Source organism: Rissa tridactyla, chromosome 2, assembly GCF_028500815.1.
Source record: "Rissa tridactyla isolate bRisTri1 chromosome 2, bRisTri1.patW.cur.20221130, whole genome shotgun sequence".
Classification (NCBI taxonomy): Eukaryota; Metazoa; Chordata; class Aves; order Charadriiformes; family Laridae; genus Rissa; species Rissa tridactyla.
Genome location: NC_071467.1, coordinates 80,377,873 through 80,397,531, shown reverse-complemented (window position 1 = coordinate 80,397,531; position 19,659 = coordinate 80,377,873). Strand labels below are relative to the sequence as shown.

General features: G+C 42.5%; 1 long non-coding RNA gene across 3 annotated transcripts in view; it reads left to right on the top strand.

Annotated features, from left to right (window-relative positions):
- LOC128906231 (uncharacterized) overlaps positions 1-19,659 on the top strand; it is a 128,472-nt gene that overhangs the window by 32,657 nt on the left and 76,156 nt on the right. For 2 of the 3 annotated variants that reach the window (XR_008465098.1, XR_008465100.1), the window contains exon 1: positions 6,324-6,437. The exons of the other annotated variant lie outside the window; for it this stretch is intronic. This is a non-coding gene — a long non-coding RNA (uncharacterized LOC128906231). Of the gene's footprint in view, positions 1-6,323; positions 6,438-19,659 lie in introns of those variants that run through there. 3 annotated transcript variants of the gene reach the window in all.

Here is a 19,659-nt window from a genome sequence, read left to right as displayed (position 1 = left end):
TACCAGGGAGTGCAGCGATAAGATGAGGGGTAATGGCTTTAAACTGGAAGAGAGTAGATATAAATTAGATATAAGGAAGAAATTCTTTACTGAGAGGGTGGTGAGGCACTCAAACAGGTTGTCCAGAGAAGTTGTGGATGCCCCATCCCTGGAAGTGTTCAAGGCCAGGCTGGATGGGGCTTTGAGCAGCCTGGTCTAGTGGGAGGTGCCCCTGCCCAAGGCAGGGGGGTTGGAACTAGATGATCTTTAAGGTCCCTTCCAACCTGAACCATTCTATGATTCTATGGGTATACTTTGTACATTTCTTTTTCTTTATGAGGTGAATCACTGAGCTGAAAACAATTATTGACTAACTGCTCATATCCCCCTGAGTATTACTGCGCATTGGTATTACTTTGCAATCCTGTCTGCAAGCTGTTCATATATCAGTGGTTTGAAAGGTATCCCATGAGCCTCTGCACCCGCATGGTGTGGGCAAATGCTGTGTTTTCTTTCTACCTGTCTTACAGACCTGAGGTTACCACTCCAGTGCCTGCAGCAGAAGAGTGATACTAAATCATTTCTTTCTGCCATCGGTTACTACTACTGTCATTTTAGGATGTCATGCTGGTGTTAATTTCTGCTCTCTCTTATTCTGTTCTGTGGATCATAGTACCACAATGCTCTCTACAGCGGATCATATATATTTTTCAGGAAGTGGTATGTGAAGCCCTGACACATATCAGATACTGACCTAGAAATATTCTTATGGTGTATTGGTGTGTCTTTTTGTGTGTGTGAAGAAAAGCTTCTTCCAAGCACATCTGAATGAAAGACTTCCAGTTGGTAAAGATGAGGATCTCCCAGTGTTGCCTGTCCCTCACTTTGTTTATGGCAAAGATCTGCCTCCAGGGGCTAAAAGGAGGGTCTGAGCCAGAGCAGAAAGCAACAAAATGTGGATTCAAGAACAAGCACTTGCTCTGCAGCATCCACACACGACTCTCCAACTGTGTATTGCAGGAGGGACGGTTTTGCAGTAGAAACCTGTAGCAGGAGACCAGAGACTTGTCCAGTACAAAGGCTAGAAAGGAGACCCTTTACCCAGGTGGTTGCAGAGATTGTTCTCTCTCTGGAGGTGAGGGGCAGTAGCTATTCAAGATGAAGCGAGAGGCTAAGGAATAAGCAGAAGTTTGAACATGCCTGAAGAAACTTGCTGTAATGTTTGCCCCAGTGATAATTTCGTTTTTCTAAATGTGAAGATCCTTTTAAGGCTTGCAGAGCAAGGTGTAGGTAGTTATTTCCTGGTGGTGTCTCCTGTCTAATTTTCCCAGCTGCAAAACCGGGCCCTCTGTCCTAGCACAGTCTGACCTGCACAACGGCTTACTACAGTACTCAGGGAGATGGCCAGGCACACCTGCTTCTCTAGAGGAGAGGGATGAACAAGGGAAGAGAATGTTAAGAAGATGAAGGACATGTGAAAAGAGAAGAAGCTGAAGAAGAAAAATATCTGAAAAGGTGAAAACAACTAGCCAGTAGCATGGCAAAAAGTGGAATGAACAGCAGAGAGAGGCAAACGAGACTTAGGCTTGGAAACATGCTACTGAATGAATCTCATGATGCTTGAGAACTCCCTTAGTTTCCTTTTACACTGCAGTAATCATGGGCTTCCTTCTGGTAGGGTGGCACAAGTGGAGCCAGGCAGGGTCGGAAGGCAATAGATTGTTCCCTCCACCTTGCTGGCGGATTCTTGGAATTAAATTTCTTCTTCTCCATATGAGAGTTTTATCTACAATGGAAACATTTTTTTTTTTTTTTAATTCCAGCTATGTGTCAAGGAGTGATGTAATGTGTCAAGTGAGGGCATTCTGAAATGAAGCAGGTCCCATAAAACCCTTTAAGGGTAGGTACATGCTTGTTATATCTGTTCTCAAAGAGATGAGACGCAGACCACGCCTGTATGTTACGTATGTTGTAAATGTGCACAAAATTATATTCCTGCTTTCAAATGATCTGAACTAATGTCCATACAGTTGCAGTAGTAATGTTTTCATTGGAAACAAGGAACACGTTTACTATCGCATCATATTCCAAAAGAAAGTAAAACCACATTTAAATAAACGATAATGTATAATAAATCAATAAGTCTAGGATAGAAACAACTTGCTTTGGTCAACTTGAAGTAAAATCATGAGATTGAGAATGCTGATTGAAATAATGAATATTGATAATGATGATTCATTTGTCTTTGGGGCTATAGAAGTAATTTTGAAAGAGGGAGAAGTCTATACAAGCATGAGATCTCTATACAAGCATTTTTTGAAAGAAATCATAGAATCACAGAATAGTTTATGTTGGAATGGACCTTTAAAGGTCATCTAGTCCAACCCCCCTGCGATGAGCAGGGACATCTTCAACTAGATCAGGTTGCTCAGAGCCCCGTCCAGCCTGACCTTGAATGTTTCCAGGGATGGGGCACCTACTGCTTCTCTGGGAAACGTGGTCCAGTGTTTCACCACCTTCATTGTAAAAAATTTCTTCCTTATATCTAGTCTGGAATGACACCAGTCTTCATGTTAAAATTTCACATTTTCAAAAAATGAAAAATGATTGTTAGAATGATCAACTAATCTTTGTGTAAATATAATACATAATGAAAGCTCAGTATACTAGAGTGCACTTAAGTTCTTTCTGCTAGGAAAGTTACAAAAAATTACTGTGTTTCCAGTCTTTGAAAATCATGTTCCTCTGGAAGTCATATTTGGAGTAGATTTTAGATCCAATTCCAAGTTGAGTGGTGTTTAGAAATGGGGAAATAGAATTGATCATTCTTCTTAGTAGAAGAATACAGAAATCAGAACACCGTTCAATTCTCATGTCAATAGCCTTACTCATCTTATTGGAATAAGCTTAATGGGAAAGGGTGTATTTTTCTTAAATTAAGGGGTAAGAATAAGCTTGGAAAAATAATTTTCTATGTCTCCAGGATATTCTGTTCTGTTTGAAAATGAAAATAATAAAATCAGAGTACATAAATACCATTTAAATAAAAAAAGAGCCCAATATTGTCTTTTATTAAAATGTATGCATTTAAGTATGTTTTAGAGGGAGTAAGTCTTATTTTGTTTTTGCTGTTTTAGACTGGCAGGCTTATTCAGGCCTATCAGTCATTTTATAAGTCGTGACAATGAACATAACTTTTATCTTTTAAATTTTGAAGTACTGTCAGATCTTCCTTATTTTTTTTAAGGAACTAGGTCTTTAACAATTAACAGAAGATAGCAAACACAATCATGGTTTTGGCTAGATTTCTACCACTCTTACAAGTCCTTTAGATTGAAAAGAGATAATCTGTTTTAATCTGCTCAAGTAGCTCAGTCTGAAACAATACTTTATTAAAAAAAGTTTTTTCCTCCCTGTGTCATGAAGAATAACGGGGGTGTTGTGAATAAATAAAAAAGTAAATTAAAAGATGTGTATAAATAACAAAGCCTTGAGTACTATGCACTCTTGTAGACATTGTAGAAAGCTGCTGTATCAAGAAATAGGAAGCTTGACAAAAAATCCTGGAGGTTCATTCTTTGAGTGCATCTAGAACACTGTACAACGTTTATCACTAGAACACTGTATTATCAGTTCACTTTCCATAAATTTACCTTTACTTTCCAGCTAATTATACTTATTATTTTGGCATCTTTATAAGAAGAGAAATGGAATATATGATACTCTAAAAACTTTACTATTGAGTAATTTCTTGCCAAAACTAAAATGCACAACCATTCTTCTTTAAGTAAATTGTATGTGCTGTAACAATAGAAAAATTTAGATAAGTCAAATATTTATGCTGATACTGTCAAGGATTTTGTGAACTTTCTGCACTAGAAGAGACATTTAAATTATAGACTCAGTGGGAAGGGAGTAGATGCATGCTTTTTGCTCTGAACAGCAAAAGAAATTCTGTGCAAACTCTAAATTAAAATGCATCCTGCCTGTTTTGGGCATTAGATGGTAAAATGCCAACGAATGGAGGTAAAATAGTATGGAAGTAAAGAATAAGAAACACTTCCATTTCTAAACTGTTTTGCACTTCACAGCAATTAGCTAATATGATGGCAATCAGAAAGATGTGTTTTGTTCTGGAAAGTGTTCATGGTTGCTGTGAAGAAAAGCATATATCATCACCTTTAAGGTAGCTTCCCCTTGGCTAAATACACCCCTTTCCTCACAACACAGTAGGTCAAACAGTATTCCTAACAGAATATGTTACAAGCTGCTTTTGTTATTTTTCTCCCTCTCCCCTTCAGATGAAATGTAGTATTTGCACCCTGGGTAGTGTCCTCTGTCTAACTATCCTTAGGTAGCGATTCACCTTAAACTTCATTGTTTCTTTTTTTAATAACTGAAGACACTTAGATATTTGAAGGAAACTCTCTATTTTGAATTCTGTATCTTATAAGAAGATTTTGCTTTGTGATTATATACATCTAACATTTGTTGACTACTTAATTTCTGTTTTTTAAGATTATACAGACACCCTTACCTTCACCACTCAGCACTTCAGAAAGAATCACAGAATCATAGAATCGTTTAGGTTGGAAGGGATCTTAAAGATCATCTAGTTGCAACCGCCCTGCCATGGGCAGGGACACCTCCCACTAGACCAGGCTGCTCAAAGAATAACACTCTGGAACACATTAGGTTTTATTCGATTCTTGCATCTTCCTCTTGAGTCCTAGCCATCATGCTTAACATAGAGCCTTTATTACAGACTTTTGGAGTGTCTGATAGGAATCCAGGGTTTAAACACATTTAAATGTGATTTGGATTCATGTTCTATTTAATAATTTAATTTTTGGGAGAAGAAAGAAAATCAACTTTGTATCTCAAATTTTTAGCAGGCGCTAAGACAAAGAACTGTTTGCTTTATCTGCTTCCATTAATTATTTCAAATATTTAAAACTTTCTCTTTTCTTGTAACTAATGAAGACTAGATAAGGATCTTCCTGGCCAAGAGTATTCTCCTCTGATGGGGCATATGTCAATTGCCCTTGGATTAGACGACATATTCTGGGCTCAGCTAAACTGTGAGGGAAATAAGACTTTAAACCAACCACTATTCCTTATTCATGTTTAATATCTTATTAGCATTTCAATGCTCCTATTTATTTATATATTATTTAAGAAATTCACCAGTTTATAAAGGTCTGGTTCAGACTTTGAATATTAGTGTTGTGCTCCTGTTCAAGCTGTATCTTGTGAGAAAAAGTTACGTTTGTGAGCAATATCATCAGCTGTTGGGTTCTTGTTCTTATTATTATTACTTTTTTTGATATTTGAAGAAGAAATAGTGAACTGTATGTTGTCTAGTGATTTGTTAATGACTTTTTTGAAAAGCATTACTTGTTTTTCTTCTGACATTTTACATCTTCTTGACATTTTACAAAAGGTAGTAAAAAAAAAATCTTATTTTTCTGCTTATATAATCACTTTATACAACTTTGTTATAATCTACTATTCTCTTGCTGGCATCAAATGTAGCAACTTCCAGACCTATACCTGAGCTTTTACTCAACAAGCTGTAATTCTGTTTAGGTATGTGTTAACTATTCTACATTGGTGGATTCTTTGCGTTTTAAACTAGGATAAATATAATGCACTCTATAGTTGTGTAATTATTGATGTATTATAGTATCTCTTCAAATGATTCAATATTTCTCAGAATGTTGTGATTCTTTTACATAATTTAAAACATATTTATATTACATATTCTAGTTCAATCAATAGAAAATGAGAGAACTTTTCATTTCCCACTGCCAAATTGTGTTTTCCACTAAAATATTATTCTCTTTCTTTACAGTTTATATACATTCACGCATTCACTAGGTATATCGTATTGCGCTCAATTCACTGTGTTCATTGCTCCTTATTTGTGGAAGGAGCCTTTTAAAACTTTAGCCGGGAACTCCTTCTTTAAATCTGACACTGTATTCCCCATCCAGGTGTGTGACAAATGATCAGAGGAGAAAAAGAAAGGAGTGATTATAACCTAAGGCAACCTGCTTGACAACATTGCTGGCAAAACAAAATTTACTAGGGCTAAAGCACAGCTTTAATTAGTACAAATTCAAAAGCATTTCTTATTTCTGCAAGAAATCACTTGATTTGTTTAAATCTTGGCTACTTACTGGGTTTTTTTGTGTAGGTTTTTTTGTGTGTGTGGTTATTTTTCTGCACTGAGTGAAACATCAAGTAGATACGTAGCACTTTTTCTCAGCTAAACTGAAAAGCAACTTTTTCAAAATTGGGAGTAAATAATATGAATTCTTTTTTCTTTATTCAGGTGATGAGGTGTCCATTTTCAAAACCCATATTATCTGTGAGAATTTGATGTTCAAGGAAAATTAAGCTTTTATGAACCTGTGGTGGGATTTGCTATGCAGTCTTCTTTTGGCTCCTGGGAGGTAAATGAAAACAAGAGAAGTTTTTCACGTTTTTCATAGCTTTCCATTTCTCATTGTTGAATCTGACACCGTTGTCTCTTTGGTCTTCTTGATCTCCTAGCACTCCACATTCTCACTGAAAATCTTGTGGTGCCTGTGCTTCCTTCATAAGACAATTCCTTCCAGTTCCCCAGTATGGCTTGTTCAATCAGTGTTAATGTCCTATTCTCCAGAGGGCTGATGTTCTTTTTTGACATGGGCTAAGGCAATTCCTTCATATGCATGTTCAACTTTCCAGTTTTGTCTTTTCCATTCCTGAACTGCATTCTTTGATCCTGAAATCAATGGAAGCATATTTTTATTCTTTTGAAGGAGAATAACACTTGAGGGTTGTTAGATTTTTTTATTTATTTTTTTTTTCCACGTAGCATACACAGACACACTGTCTCTGGTGTTTTTAACATTCTTCTGCTGTAGAGCTAGTTGGGCTGAGAGTTTCAATGGAAACATAACCACCAGCTACCAGATTTTTTTTCTGTTTTTGCTCAATTGAGGGTTTATTTTAATTTTATTATATGGTAAATTTCTATCTCAATCGCTGCCACCAAAGATACCTTTACTTCTTTTCCTATAGGCTTCAGATATAAAGCCCACAACTTGCAAAATTGCATGTTACTACCTGATTTTTCTACTATGTCAGTATGAATTGCAGACATAGATATATAAAACTTTGGACATGCCTCTAATGTGGGCTAAAGTGCTTTTGGACTTCAGTCAATTGTTTCTGTCCACTTAAGAAATGTATGGCCCAGGGTACCTTCCTACCAAGAATAAAAAAATCCTTTTATTACTTTGAAAATCTTCTGTTCAAAAAGATAAAGCAGGTGTTACAAGATTTTGAGCAGGAGTATAAAGTGTTAATTAGATTGACCAGGAAGGCCAAAAGGACTTTATGGCACCATATTAAATACACACACAGGAAATTTTCTACCTAAGTTTGAAATGGTACCACAGTGGTCACTCATAGTCATGGCAATTTTGAATGTGTTCTCATGTTCTGGTTGTTGTAATTCTGTTAGTTTGTTTAACAAGTGCTTTTATTTCTACCTAGGACAGTGTTGTGCTGCTTGAATCGATGGATGTATAATGGTAGGCTAATATCTTGTCAATTGCAGGGCAGGCCTGAAAGGGCCTCTTAATAGTGGCTCTCTTGGAAAGCACTAAGAAGCCAGTGAGGGATTAAACTCCTGTGAGTTGGTGCTGGTCTAAGATGTGCCCAGTGTAAGAGCTGACAGGACTTTTAACATAGCGGTAAAATGGAGGATTCATAGACTGCTGTCAGGAAAGCATGAAGTATTTGTATACGTTAGCAGAAACACTGCATTAGTGGTAAGTTGTGACATGCATATAGAACACCACGGTAACTGGTGAAAAAGGAAGGTGGCTATCCACAAAATGCAAATTGCTACATTAACTTGGTAGAGCCAAATATAAATATGAACTGGCCCGTAGTAATGGTAAGAACAGAAGACACAGAGTTTTATGTTGTAGTTGTGTGATCATGTAAGTGAATGCTCCTGGAAGCAACCTGCCTACATCCTCCTGGCAAGCTGGTGAGTTCGTCACCTACTTGTGTCTCTAATACAGCAGTCCATCTGTCTTTAATGTTGACCCTGGAATTTGAACTGAAAAACATCTTTTTTCACCCTTTGGCTGTATATTCTTTGAAAACACACTTGAAAATACCAGATACTTATAAGACCTTAGTTTTCCTCCCTGTCTGGCTGATCTGCCTTGGAAAGAGTCCCAAGATCTTGCCACCTACTCCTGAGGCTTTATTGTGGGGTAATAAGGACTGGGAGAAAAAGCACATCATTTGGCAGGTGGAATATGTTAACTTACAGAGTAAGTGAAGCACCCTGGTGACCAACCTTACCTATATGTTTCTGAAGAGACCTCACTCAAAAGTTTGCTTTTCTGGGCTTCCTTCACCTCATCCCAGACAACAAAATTCAATTTAAAGTACTTAGAATTTTTATGTTCATTTAAAGCTTAAGTTGATGTGTTTTATAGACTCATAAAGTAAGCAAAGCCAGGAAAGTTACTGGAAGTAATGGTGACTATAAATTGACTTACCTGGGACTAGTGTAATAGTGGATTACTTTATGTCACTTTTACAGATAGGACACCATGATTAGAGGCATAGAGTCTAGTTGGAGGCCAGTGAGGAGTGGTGTTCCCCGGGGGTCAGTACTGGGTCCAGTCCTCTTCAATATACGCATCAATGACCTGGATGAGGGGATAGAGTGCACCCTCAGCAAGTTTGCCGATGACACAAAGCTGGGGGGGAGTGGCTGACACACCAGAAGGCTGTGCCGCCATACAGAGAGACCTGGACAGGTTGGAGAGTTGGGCAGAGAGGAACCTCATGAAATTCAACAAGGGCAAGTGTAGGGTGCTGCACCTGGGGAGGAATAACCCCATGCACCAGTACAGGTTGGGGGCTGACCTGCTGGAGAGCAGCTCGGTGGAAAGAGACCTGGGAGTCCTGGTGGACAACAGGATGACCATGAGCCAGCAATGTGCCCTCATGGCCAAGAAGGCCAATGGCATCCTGGGGTGCATCAAGAAGAGTGTGGCCAGCAGGTCGAGGGAGGTCATCCTCCCCCTCTACTCTGCCTTGGTGAGGCCGCACCTGGAGTACTGCGTCCAGTTCTGGGCTCCCCGGTTCAAGAAGGACAGGGAACTGCTGGAGAGGGTGCAGCAAAGGGCTACAAAGATGATTAGGGGACTGGATGGAACACCTCTCTTATGAAGAAAGGCTCTTCATAAGAGACTGGGTCTCTTCGGTCTGGAAAAAAGACGGCTGAGGGGGGACCTTGTCAACAGTTATAAATACATAAAGGGTGGGTGTCAGGAGGATGGGGCCAGGCTCTTTTCAGTGCTGCCCAGCGACAGGACAAGAGGTAATGGGCACAAACTTGAGCATAGGAAGTTCCACCTAAACATGAGGAGGAATGTCTTGACGCTGAGGGTGGCAGAGCACTGGCACAGGCTGCCCAGAGAGGTGGTGGAGTCTCTGTCTCTGGAGACATTCAAAACCTGCCTGGACGCATTCCTGTGCAACCTGCTCTAGGTGACCCTGCTCTGGCAGGGGGGTTGGACTAGATGATCTCCAGAGGTCCCTTCCAACCCTACTATTCTGTGATTCTGTGATAGACCTAATTATTTATAAGCATGTGCAGAGAGATAGAAGGTAAGCTCATACAAGACTTTATGATAGCCATTAAATGTTATGAAATTATATTTGTGAAATTATATTTCTTCAGTAATTCTCTTTACATTTGATTTGATTGCTTAATTTCTTGTTGCACAATATAAAGTCTAGGAAGAAAATGTAGTGGGTTTTTTTTCTGGTGTGGACAATAGTAGAAGCTTACATACACATTTTCTTTTAAAAATATGGATTAAATGAAAGTGGCAGAAAAAAGTTTCCTTATCAAGAAATTGCCAAAACATGAAGACTAAGAGATCACAGTTGATTTCCGCCCCCAATTTGTGTACTGATGAAACAAGAACCAGAAAAAGGATCAACAGTTTGGAGCCTTGTCCTGGTTCCGGTGGGGATAGGGTTAACTTTTCCTGGTATTCCATGCCATGTGAGCCACGCCCACCCTGAGCTGCCGGGGGAGGGGGCAGGAAGTTGCCGCTTAAAAGCGGGCTGGGGCGGCCCGGGTCCGGCCGGCGGCCGGCGAGCGGCGGGGGAGCGGCGGTTCCGTAATCGCGTTTGTATATTCCCCTATCCGTGTTGTTGTTGTTGTTGTTGTTTGCCTGTTCCCTTTGCTGTTCTATTAAACTGTCTTTGTCTCAACCCAAGAGTCTTGCCTTTTCTTAACGATTCTTCCTGTGTTTGGAAGGCACGAGCGAGCGGCACGTGGTTCTTTGTTGCCGTCTGAGGCTAAACCACGACAGTCCTTTTTGGCGCCCAACGTGGGGCTCGAAGGGTTGAGATAACGACAGAATCCAACTAGAACGTGGAAAAAACGGTTTTGGTTTTTTTTGTATGCATTTATTTTATTAGGTAAGTAGTCACTGGTCATCATGTTGCTTGGTTTGTTCTCATGGCTGTGTTACATAAATTCCTATATGGCTTATGTACTCCCTGCGATGCTGTTTACCATGTCTGGAACAGGGATGAGGATTATCATTCTGCTGTCCTGTGCGATATCTGTTTATGATATGATAACATCACTGTTCAGACGGCTATTTTGGGGTGTTTATGTGGTTTTGCTGTCCTGTCCGTACATTGGACACCGTCTCTCAGAATTTGTTAATAATTTCCCCAGCCCTTTTGCCTCCCTTTTCTCCTTCGGGTCAGGTATGACAGCTTTTGAGAATTTTGAATATCCTTGGGATACTCAAACTAGCGTGTTCCTAGTGCTATGTCTCCTGAATACGTTCCAGGTCTTGTTTAGGGTTAAGCGACTATTTAAGACTACCACCCGGAGATCTGCTCCGAGGCTGGATAGTCAGGGGTGGCATGGCGTGTGGGAGAGCATGGGCAGGTACCTAGAGAACTACTCACCTCCAATGGTCTGGGACTTTACCCCTGAACAATTACAGGACCCTGATAAAGTGGTAGAATATTTGAAGGGAAAATGCTGTGGCTATTCTAGAGAGGCACAACTCACCGCGCTGTGCTGGGCCCTGGCCAGTATCTACCAGGCACTGCTCAGAATTATGCAGCACCCTCAAGGGGAAGAGATGGAAACCAGACCTGCAGCCCCTGCGGCGGCCCCTGCGGTGGCCCCTGTGGCTGCTGCAGCCCCTGCGGCGGCCCCTGCGGCGGCCCCTGCGGCTGCTGCAGCCCCTGCTGCAGCCCCTGCGGCGGCCCCTGCGGCTGCTGCAGCCCCTGCTGCAGCCCCTGCGGCGGCCCCTGCGGCTACTGCAATCCTTGCGACGGACACTGCGGCTACTGCAACCCCCGTGGTAGCCACTGCCACTGAACCAGGGAACCAACCCATGCCAGTATCAGTTGCCCCCATACAGAAGAAGAAGTACACAAAGAAATCAGTTCGCTTAGTAAGAGATGATGATGAACCAGGGCCATCACGAGAGCAGGAGGAAGAGGCAGAACCAGAGATAATTACTCGATCCCTATCCTTGAGTGAGCTGCGGGATATGCGAAAAGATTTTAGCCGACTTTCAGGCGAGCACATTGTCACCTGGCTGCTCCGGTGCTGGGATAATGGGGCCAGTAGCCTGGAATTAGAGGGTAGGGAGGCCAGGCAGCTGGGATCCCTGTCTAGGGAAGGCGGCATTGACAAGGCGATCGGGAAAAAGACCCAAGCCCTCAGCCTCTGGAAACGACTCCTGTTAGGCGTGAGGGAGAGGTACCCCTTCAGCGAGGATGTTGTATGTCAGCCAAGCAAGTGGACTACCATGGAAAGAGGTATCCAGTACCTGAGAGAATTAGCCGTGCGGGAGATGATTTATTATGACTTGGACAATGCAGACTTACCCACAGACCCTGATGAGGTGCGATGCACAAGGCCCATGTGGCGGAAGTTTGTACGGAGCGCACCATCGTCATATGCCAACTCCCTGGCAGTAATGGAATGGAAAGGTGAAGAGGGACCAACGGTGGATGAGGTAGCTGGCCGGCTCCGGCGATATGAAGAAAGTCTCTCTTCCCCCCTTGTCTCAGCTGTGGAGAAACTGTCGCGGAAGGTCCAGCAACTTGAAGAGAATATGTCCTACTCCCCACCTGCACGGGCCAGCATCTCAGCTATTAGAAGCAGGCATTTCCCCACTCAAGAGAGAGAGTACAGAGGGTACACACCACGAGGCACCCTGTGGTTCTACCTGCGGGACCACGGAGAGGACATGAGGAAGTGGGACGGACAACCTACTTCGATCCTGCGGACACGGGTACAGGAGTTGCAAGGAAGGACAACCACAAAAGGGGATCCCTCCAGGAAAAGTGCCGCCCCAGTTTCCAGTGGGCCGTTCCCCAGACAAAGCAGAAGGCCTGATCTTGCTTCTGGTCCTCTTGAAGGAACTTCCAAGTCATTTATGCAAGAAGTGAGTAATGGATACTATGACCAGTATTAGGGGGGCCCTGCCTCCGGCCAGGTGGAGGAAAGGGATAACCGGGTTTATTGGACGGTGTGGATTCGATGGCCTGGCACATCAGACCCACAGGAGTATAAGGCTCTAGTGGACACGGGTGCGCAGTGTACTTTAATACCATCAAGCTATAGAGGGGCAGAACCCATTTGTATTTCTGGGGTGACAGGGGGATCCCAAGAGTTGACTATACTGGAGGCAGAAGTGAGCCTAACTGGGAATGAGTGGCAAAAGCATCCCATTGTGACTGGCCCAGAGGCTCCATGCATCCTTGGTATAGATTACCTCAGGAGAGGGTATTTTAAGGACACAAAAGGGTACCGCTGGGCCTTTGGCATAGCTGCTTTGGAGACAGAGGAAGTTAAACAGTTGTCTGCCTTGCCTGGTCTCTCGGAGGATTCTTCTATTGTGGGGTTGTTGAGGGTCAAAGAACAACAGGTGCCGATTGCTACCACAACGGTGCATCGGCGGCAGTATCGCACTAACCGAGACTCTCTGATTCCCATCCATGAGCTGATTCGTCAACTAGAGGTTCAAGGAGTGATCAGCAAGACTCGCTCACCCTTTAACAGTCCCATATGGCCGGTGCGAAAATCTAATGGAGAGTGGAGGCTAACTGTAGACTATCGTGGTCTGAATGAAGTCACGCCACCGCTGAGTGCTGCTGTGCCGGACATGCTAGAACTCCAGTACGAACTGGAGTCCAAGGCAGCCAAGTGGTATGCCACGATTGATATAGCGAATGCATTCTTCTCAATCCCTTTGGCAGCAGAGTGCAGGCCACAGTTTGCTTTCACTTGGAGGGGCATCCAATACACCTGGAATCGACTGCCCCAGGGGTGGAAACACAGCCCCACCATTTGCCATGGACTGATCCAGACTGCACTGGAACAGGGTGAAGCTCCAGAACATCTGCAGTACATTGATGACATCATTGTATGGGGAAACACAGCAGAAGAAGTTTTTGAGAAAGGGAGTAAAATAGTCCAAATCCTTCTGAACGCTGGTTTTGCTATAAAGCGAAGTAAGGTCAAGGGACCTGCGCAGGAGATCCAGTTTTTAGGAATAAAATGGCAAGATGGACGCCGTCAGATTCCAATGGATGTGATCAACAAAATAGCAGCTATGTCTCCACCAACTAGTAAAAAGGAAACACAGGCTTTCTTAGGTATTGTGGGTTTTTGGAGAATGCATATCCCAGATTACAGTCAAATTGTAAGCCCTCTGTATCAAGTAACCCGGAAGAAGAATGATTTTAAATGGGGTCCTGAGCAACGACAAGCTTTTGAACAAATCAAACAGGAAATAGTGCATGCAGTGGCCCTGGGGCCAGTCCGGGCAGGACAAGATGTTAAAAATGTGCTCTACACTGCAGCCGGGGAGAACGGCCCTACCTGGAGCCTCTGGCAGAAAGCACCAGGGGAGACTCGAGGTCGACCCCTAGGGTTTTGGAGTCGTGGATACAGAGGATCCGAAGCCCGCTACACTCCAACAGAAAAAGAGATATTGGCAGCATATGAAGGGGTTCGAGCTGCTTCGGAAGTAGTTGGTACAGAAGCACAGCTCCTCTTAGCACCTCGACTGCCGGTGCTGGGTTGGATGTTCAAAGAAAGGGTCCCCACCACACATCATGCAACCGATGCTACATGGAGTAAGTGGATTGCACTGATCACGCAGCGAACTCGAATGGGAAACCCCAGTCGCCCAGGAATTCTGGAAGTGATCATGGACTGGCCAGAAGGCAAGGATTTCGGAATGTCACCAGAGGAGGAGGTGACGCGTGCAGAAGAGGCCCCACCATATAATAAACTGCCAGAAAATGAGAAGAAATATGCCCTGTTCACTGATGGGTCCTGCCGTATTGTGGGAAAGCATCGAAAGTGGAAGGCTGCTGTGTGGAGTCCTACACGACGGGTTGCAGAAGCCAGTGAGGGACAGGGTGAATCGAGCCAGTTTGCAGAGGTGAAGGCTATTCAGCTGGCTTTGGACATTGCTGAGCGAGAAAAATGGCCAGTACTTTATCTCTACACTGACTCATGGATGGTGGCAAATGCTCTGTGGGGGTGGTTACAGCAGTGGAAGCAGGGCAACTGGCAGCGCAGAGGCAAACCCATCTGGGCTGCTGAGCTATGGCAAGATATTGCTGCCCGGATAGAGAATCTGGTTGTGAAAGTACGCCATGTAGATGCCCACGTACCGAAGAATCGGGCCACGGAGGAACATCAGAACAACCAGCAGGTGGATCGGGCCGCTAGGATTGAAGTGGCTCAGGTGGATCTGGACTGGCAACATAAGGGTGAACTATTCATAGCTCGGTGGGCCCATGACTCCTCAGGCCATCAAGGGAGAGATGCGACATATAGATGGGCTCGTGACCGAGGGGTGGACTTGACCATGGACACTATTGCACAGGTCATCCATGAATGTGAGACATGCGCTGCGATCAAACAAGCCAAGCGTTTGAAGCCTCTTTGGTATGGAGGGCGATGGCTGAAATACAAATATGGGGAGGCCTGGCAGATTGATTATATCACGCTGCCACAAACCCGTCAAGGCAAGCGCTATGTGCTCACAATGGTGGAAGCAACCACTGGATGGCTGGAAACATACCCTGTGCCCCATGCCACTGCCCGGAACACTATCCTGGGCCTTGAAAAGCAAGTCCTGTGGCGACATGGTACCCCAGAGAGAATTGAGTCGGACAATGGGACTCATTTCCGAAACAGCCTCATAGACACCTGGGCCAAAGAGCATGGTATCGAGTGGGTGTATCACATCCCCTATCACGCCCCAGCCTCTGGGAAGATAGAACGATACAATGGACTGTTAAAAACTACACTGAGAGCAATGGGTGGTGGGACTTTCAAACACTGGGATATGCATTTAGCAAAAGCTACCTGGCTAGTTAACACCAGGGGATCTAACAATCGGGCTGGCCCTGCCCAATCAAAACTTCCACATACTGTAGAAGGGGATAAAGTCCCCGTAGTGCACATGAAGAATATGCTAGGGAAGACAGTCTGGGTTAGTCCTGCCTCAGGCAAAGGCAAACCCATCCGTGGGATTGCTTTTGCCCAAGGACCTGGGTGCACTTGGTGGGTGATGCGGAAGGATGGGGAAGTCCGATGTGTACCTCATGGAGATCTGATTTTGGGCGAGAATAGCCAATGAATCAGATTGTGTGCTGTTAATTGCTAAGTAACACTGTCACTGTATGTCCTCATTGCTATAATTGCTATCAGTTGTACTACAAGTAAGGCACAGGGATGATGGGATAAGAACTGATCTCAGCAGCCGGCGCCCAGGAGTTTCCTCAAGATCTACATCTTCAGCCTACAGACTGCGTGCATGAGCCACACCAGGTGCACCAGTCACAAGCTCCGAAAAATACAGCATGCAACAGACCAGCACCACCCAGCATCTCACCTGCCCTGAGAGACTGTTCTAACAGATGGAGCCCAAAGCCGTGGATTAAAAAAAACTCAACGGACACTTTGGAGGGATGACCCATAAACTAAGGGTATTATATGTGTGTATATATATATATATAACAGGGGAAAGTGGTGGCAATCCATTGGAACCTGCTGGGCATGGCATAGATGGTATGGAATAAGGGGTGGATAATGTCCTGGTTCCGGTGGGGATAGGGTTAACTTTTCCTGGTATTCCATGCCATGTGAGCCACGCCCACCCTGAGCTGCCGGGGGAGGGGGCAGGAAGTTGCCGCTTAAAAGCGGGCTGGGGCGGCCCGGGTCCGGCCGGCGGCCGGCGAGCGGCGGGGGAGCGGCGGTTCCGTAATCGCGTTTGTATATTCCCCTATCCGTGTTGTTGTTGTTGTTGTTGTTGTTTGCCTGTTCCCTTTGCTGTTCTATTAAACTGTCTTTGTCTCAACCCAAGAGTCTTGCCTTTTCTTAACGATTCTTCCTGTGTTTGGAAGGCACGAGCGAGCGGCACGTGGTTCTTTGTTGCCGTCTGAGGCTAAACCACGACAAGCCTCATTCAGTTCTACCCAGCATTTTTAGTAATGGCATATATTAATTAACTTTTTCTTCCCTGCAAGGAGTTTTTATATTATATTTTTAAGATTTTGAAGCTACCTAAGAGTGAGAAAATGTAGAACCTCATCACCCTGGCACTGGGGTACATAAGTGTTTATTTTTCTGAAATATGATTATACACTCCAGCTGTTTTCTAGAAAAGCTGAGGATATTTGTTGCTTCATTTCCTCTGTACATACGTGGATAAGACCTTATTTGTATGTATAAAGTAGCGTGTTAATAAATATGATGACTATTTGTGTTTTACAAAAAATAATGATAATAAGCCATGGTAATTAAATGTCAGACTAAAATAATAACATCTAACAAATTTGGACTTCCAAATGCAAGTATACTGAAGATCACTTGCTAGTCACCCATTTGTAGGTTTGAATTTCCATAACAGCTTTTCTCTGTTTTGTTTTGATTTTAATGAAGTAAGTGTGGTGCCCTCAAGTAAGAGGGCATCCAAGTGAGACATGACAAAAGAGCCTTAGCTGCACTGCAATTTGAATACAATTAAACGTTAGGTCAGTACTTCAAAATATTTCTGTGTGCATGTTTCTAACCTACTTTAGGAAAAATATAGCATCTCCCTGAATGATGCTTTTTACTACTGCATTGAAGCAATCCCTTTCCAATTGTGTGTAAATATTTGACTATACCTTTATATTGAATTTGAAATTGAAGGATAAATAACAGTTCATGCTTAAGTGTTATAGACCCAGATGCTTTCCTTAACATCTTACGTATTTAAAGCACATTTATTTTTTATATATGAGGTGATAAACATGTAGGACTTAGATAAAATTTCTTTTTATCTTTTAAGTAATTTGAATTTGTTCTACCTGTTAAGGGAAGAGAGCAGAAATTGAAGTAATATAAATTTACGTGAGATGTTTGAAGTGGAATACACTTTATGCAGACTTTAGATAGGAATATCTGTGAAGGTGTGTGTGTTCAGTTGACAAGCGTTTATGGATGAAGAAGAGTAAGCTTTATTCCATGACCAGAATGTCTTGGAAGTCTAATCTACCATTATGAAATATAAAGTGTTACTTAGAAGTCAGACATTCACAATAAGGTGCTATGAATTACAGAAGCTGACGAAATGACTCTAAGGCATCTATTGTGAGACAGCAGATAATCACTTCTTCCAAAATAAAGTGAATAAGGATTGTTTTTGACAATATTCTGTTGTAAACTTGCTCTACTCCACGTTGTAATGAATCCCCAGGAATGCGGGATCTTGCGCTGCAAGTTAGTGCTTGGAGAGCAGTTTCTTAAGGTCTTCCAGAGAGAAGTAATAGCTATCAAAGAGCTAATGTGCTATTGTATTGGATGCAGGTCTCAAGGTTTTGGTAGTGCTCGGGGCCTGCAGGACAGGCACATTGTGTTTCCCTTTGTTGAACTTGAAGAGATTCTTGTTGACCTATTCGTCCAACCTGTTGAGGTCCCCTAAATGGCTGCAAAACCATTTGGTGTGTTGGCAGCTTCTCCCAATTTTGCGTAATCTGCAAACATGCTGAGGGTGCACTCTCTCCCATCGTCCAGGTCATTAATAAAAAGGTTAAACAGTATTGACCCCGTTAATGACTCCTAGGGCACAAAACTAGTGACTGCTCCAGCCAGACATTGTGCCACTGATCAACCACCCTCTGGCTCTGGCAGTTCAGCCACTTTTCAACCCACCTCACCATTCACTTATCTAGTTTGTACTTCATCAGTTTTTCAGTGAGAACTTTATGGGAGACAGTGCTGAATGGCTTGCTGAAGTTGGGTAAACAACATCCACTGCTCTCCCCTCGTCCACCGTGCCATTCATTACATCATAGAAAGCTATGAGGTTTATCAAGCATTCTCTTTTGCTTTATTATTAATCAGTTGTGTGTGCTTGTACAACATTCTACAGTCTCTTTCTCCACCTTATTTTTTTGTGGAGGTAGAAAGGGTTCTGTAACCATTCATTATATTAGTATTGTTTTCTTGAGTCTTTTAACCAAAACTGTAGGTTTAATTTTTAAATAAAAGCATTGAGCATGTAAGGGTTAACATAATTTTAATTTCTTAAAGCTAATAGAAATCAATGAAACAATGTAAACACAACTACACAGAGTCTTAACTACCATGTAATAGCAGTATGGATTAACAGATTTAATGGAATCAAGTGAACTGATGGTAGCTTTAGTATTCTGATAAACGAAGGGATGGAGAAGGAGATGCTCTGAAATCAAGTTTTGTAGCTACTTTGGTGCAGTGTGCGGGTTGCAGGACAGCCAATTTGTTTGCTCTGTTTTTCAACCTATGGCTTCTTTAAAGTAAAATAAAATCACTAAAAATGGAAATGGGCTGAGTAGCAAAATAAGAGATAATATTGGTCTCTTTGGACTGGGACTGTTACCTACATTTTTACTTTACCTGTCTTAACCAGGAAATTGTTCAGAAAGGCATGAAAAAATAGTATGTTAATCAACCTGGTGATTCATTCCATGGATTTACTTAGCAATGAATAAAAAAAAATAAAGGATTGTTTGGCAAAGAAATGTTGCATATGGTGTAAATATAGGAATGTTACATTATAGCTGAAATATTTGATATGATAATTGGCCTCTCTGCTTCAAAATTATTTGCTTCTATCAGAAAAAAATGGACAGGAAGTGAAGACGTGTCAATCTTCCCCCATCATTGTGTGGGGAAAATAACATGCACAGATAGGGAGTGAATAGTTGCTCATTTAATGTCATCATTTGATGGACTTTCTGGTTTTTATGTGTCTGATAGAACTATAGAAATGTGAGCAATTATCAGTTCTTGCATTTTATGTAATGAAACACAGGGCCTTTAATTTTGAAGGGGCTTATAAAAATATATACAGGTTAAAATTACTTTGTGTATTATTTCCTTCAAAATAGCGATGGATAATTTGAGATAATTAAGTCTTAAAAAATGCACAAGACTATATTGACCTATTAACAATGATTGGAGACTGGATCAGAAATTTAGAACGAGAATAAACCATATCATCTTCTCCAGCAGTGAAATGACCGAGTTACCGATAAACTACTTACTTACATGCC